This window comes from Calidris pugnax, unplaced genomic scaffold (assembly GCF_001431845.1).
Source record: "Calidris pugnax isolate Ruff unplaced genomic scaffold, ASM143184v1 scaffold541, whole genome shotgun sequence".
Lineage (NCBI taxonomy): Eukaryota > Metazoa > Chordata > Aves > Charadriiformes > Scolopacidae > Calidris > Calidris pugnax.
The window spans coordinates 24,672-28,798 of record NW_015091272.1 but is presented as its reverse complement, the minus strand read 5'-3'; the positions used below and the strand labels follow the sequence as shown (position 1 = coordinate 28,798).

The following is a 4,127-nucleotide window of genomic DNA, read 5'->3' as shown; positions in this document are numbered from 1 at the left end:
CCCGGGTATGAAATTGGAAGCCCCGTTACCCTTGAGTGTTTCATAACCTTTACCTTTGGGGAGGTCAAGGCCGTGTCATCATTAATCTACCATCGCCTGAAAGCCTCGGGGGCTCTGCTTTTCATCCCGCCATCCGTCACCGCCGAGCGGCCAGAAGGGTCTACACACACACACACACACACACACACACACACACGGGCACCCACCACCCCTCACACACACACACACACACACACGGGCACCCACCACCCCTCCATCCTCTGGGATGGAAAACCCCAGGGATGGGGGTCGAGGCCCTTCTCCCCGCATCGGTGATGGGGACACGTGGGGGCTTTGGCTGTGGATCCGGAGTGTTTTCCTCCTGGGGATCACAGAATCTTCTAGGTTGGAAGGGACCTTCAAGATCATCTTGTCCAACCGTCAACCTCATTTTGACAAAAATAGACACCCCCACAACAAACAAGGAGCATCATCACTAAACCAGACCTCCCAGCACCACATCAACCCGGCTTTTGAACACCTCCAGGGATGGGGCCTCAACCCCCTCCCTGGGCAGCCCATTCCAAGGGCTGAGAACCCTTTCAGGGAAAAAATGTTTCCTAATATCCAGCCTGAACCTCCCCTGGCGCAACTTGAGGCCATTTCCTCTCGTCCTGTCGCCTGGGACTTGAGAAAAGAGACCGACCCCCATCTCTCTACCCCCTCCTTTCAGGGAGTTGGAGAGAGCAAGAAGGTCTCCCCTCAGCCTCCTCTTCTCCAGGCTGAACACCCCCAGCTCCCTCAGCCTCTCCTCATCAGACTTATTCTCCAGACCCCTCACCAGCTTTGTCGCCCTTCTCTGGACCCGCTCCAGCACCTCGATGTCTTTTTTTATGGTAGGGGGCCCAAAACTGGACACAGTTTGAATGAATCTGTGGAGAAAAGCCACGTTCTGCCCCTGCGGCACCAAACGAGGTTTCATGGGGACCGTGGGCTTTTCAAACACGGGGGTGGGGGGCACCCAACAAGGTGTCCCCTGCACCCAGTGAGGTGTCCCCTGCACCTTGGGAGCAGGAGGAGGCTGTTGTGTCCCCTTTTAGGTGGTTGTCACCCCGTGACGGGCCTGGTGGAGCGGAGAAACGGCGTCGCCGTGGCCCAACACGTGGAGCATCTCCCTCACGCCGCTGCCTTTCCCCGGCTCGGGGTCTCCTGGAGAGCCCAGGCTGGTTCTTCACCCTTCTCCCAGCCCCAGGTGGCTCCTGAAGCCTCATTTCGTTGCCCTCACAGGGCTGTTTGACCCGGGGGGCACGGGGGGACGCGCCGATGGACGGTGGGGCCTGGCTGCCCCACGCAGCTCCGTGCCGAGCAGAGATGCTCCCCGTAAACCGTTGATTAGAATCTCTGGGGGTGCTGAGGGGGGGGCTCTTCTCCTCTCCCCTGTCACCAAAAGCGGTGAGATTTCACTGAATTTCACTGAATTTTTTAGAGTTGGAAGGGACCATAGAGATCATCTAGTCCAACTCCCCTGCTGAAGCAGGATTGCCCAGAGCTTGTCAGAGCACGTTACTCAGGAGCATCTTGAAAATCTCCAAGGAAGGGGACTCCACACCCTCCCTGGGCAGCCTCTTCCAGGGCTCTGTCACCCTCACCGTGAAGAAGTTTCTCCTCATATTTGAGTGGAACCTCTTCTGGTCCAACTTGTGCCCGTTGCCCCTCGTCCTCTCACTGGGAACCACTGAAAAGAGTCTGGCTCCCTCCTCCTTCAACCCTCCCTTGAGATACTTGTAGGCATTGAGAAGGTCTCCCCTCAACCTTCTCTTCTCCAGACTAAGAGTCCCAGCTCCCTCAGTCTCTCCTCATCAGGGAGATGCTCCAATCCTTGAATCATTGAATCATGCTTTTAGATGATCAGGGATCAACTTTTGCCCGCCCTCGACGAGCGAGGCGGGTGCTGGGGGGTTCCCCTCTGTAAGAGCCTGAGTCCTGGGGGTGCTGAGGGGGGGGCTCTTCTCCTCTCCCCCATCACCAAAAGCATTGAGATGCTTTTAGATGATGAGGGATCAACTTTTGCCTGCCCTCAAAGAGCAAAGTGGGTGCTGGAAGGCTGCGAGATGCTTTTAGATGATCAAGGATCAACTTTTGCCTGCCCTCGACGAGCGAGGCGGGTGCTGGGGGGTTCCCCTCTGTAAGAGCCTGAGTCCTGGGGGTGCTGAGGGGGGGGCTCTTCTCCTCTCCCCCATCACCAAAAGCATTGAGATGCTTTTAGATGATGAGGGATCAACTTTTGCCTGCCCTCAAAGAGCAAAGTGGGTGCTGGAAGGCTGCGAGATGCTTTTAGATGATCAAGGATCAACTTTTGCCTGCCCTCGACGAGCGAGGCGGGTGCTGGGGGGTTCCCCTCTGTAAGAGCCTGAGTCCTGGGGGTGCTGAGGGGGGGGCTCTTCTCCTCTCCCCCATCACCAAAAGCATTGAGATGCTTTTAGATGATGAGGGATCAACTTTTGCCTGCCCTCAAAGAGCAAAGTGGGTGCTGGAAGGCTGCGAGATGCTTTTAGATGATCAAGGATCAACTTTTGCCTGCCCTCGACGAGCGAGGCGGGTGCTGGGGGGTTCCCCTCTGTCAGAGCCTGAGTCCTGGGGGTGCTGATGGGGGGGTTCTTCTCCTCTCCCCCGTCACCAAAGGCTGTGAGATGCTTTTAGATGATGAGGGATCAACTTTTGCCCGCCCTCGACGAGCAAAGTGGGTGCTGGGGGGTTTTCCTCTGTCGGAGCCTGAGTCCTGCAGGTGATTTTGGCAGAGCATCGTGCCCCCGCGGCCCCCCGTTCCCTTCCCTGGCTCAGGTGGGAGCCAGAACGGACTCAGTGTGTCCTGTGTGTCCTGCTCCTCCAGGAATGGTGAGTGCCAGAGCTCTGTGCTCCATGGAAACCAGCCTTTAATGCCTTTTGGCATTAACTCTTCCTGCACCAGCAGCAGCCCTCCTGCCTTCTCCCAGGAGGGAGGGAACGAGCCAGATTTTTAAATGGATCCTTCTCTCTTTTGGGAAGAAGCACCTCATAGAGCTGGAGGATGAACCCTTAAACCCGGAGTTAATCCACTCTGCCACCCCAGGCTCCTTCGGGACCCCTTCCCTGTGCCCCGGGAGCTCCCCCGGCTCCTGTCGCCTGCTCCAAGGGAAAAAAACAGATTTTTTGGAGGCCTGGGACTCTCTGGATGCTCCTGGGGCTCATTGAGATGCTGTGGGGTGGGGGGGTGAGCCCCTTCCTCCCTCCTTGCATGGAGAAGGGCAGGTGGCATCTTGGGGACATCATCAGCCTTGAGGACAGAGGGGCCTGATTCTGGCAGGGGTGGCACAGAGCCTGTCCCCAGGGTCCCTGGGGTGCTCCAGCCCAGGAAGGAACCCAGGTCACCCCTTGGAGAGGAGTTGGGTCCCGAGGCAGATTTCCATGGGGGTGGGATGCTGTCACTGGTGGATTTTTGGGGCCGAAACGACAGCTTTGGGATCACATACAGTGAAAATACATCGATGCTCTCACGTAAACGCTCCCTGGTCCCAGATCTGAGGAAGGATCTGGAACCAGATTTTTGGGGCCAAAATGACAGCTTTGGGATCACATTCAGTGAAAACACATCGATGCTCTCACGTAAACGCTCCCTGGTCCCAGATCTGAGGAAGGAAGGAACCAGATCCTTCCCTTTGGGGCTCGGAGTCCTTCATAAAAGCTTTTTTTTTTTATTTTTCCTCCCTTCTTCTGTCCCCCCTCGCCCTTCCCCCCCTTTTTTTTTTTTTTAATTTTTTTTTTCTTTAGACAAACTACCAAATAACCAACGAGCCTAGAAGTAGGATGAGGTTAGAAAATAAATCTGCCGGGCGGGCAGGCGGGGTCAGCTTTTCCCCCTGCAGATGCTGCTGGTGCACCCAAGTCGCGGAGGGGGGGGGGGGGGGGGGTGTGTGTGATAGATGCGGAGGTTGGCAGCGTTTTGATGGAGGTAATTTTCCTCAGATGGGTTTCAGCACCCCATGAATCAAAACCTGTCAGCGAGGGGCTCAAAAGATGGAGTGAAGTTTATTGTACGCGTGTTTGCAGCTGACACGGGCGCGCAACGGGGTCAAGTGAGCCGGATCATTAGGACGGTGTTGATTTAGGAG

The 4,127-nt window shown here is 56.3% G+C and overlaps 1 protein-coding gene across 1 annotated transcript in view; it reads left to right on the top strand.

Annotated features, from left to right (window-relative positions):
* SARNP (SAP domain containing ribonucleoprotein) overlaps positions 1-4,127 on the top strand; it is a 33,103-nt gene that overhangs the window by 23,019 nt on the left and 5,957 nt on the right. The gene's annotated exons all lie outside the window — the stretch shown is intronic.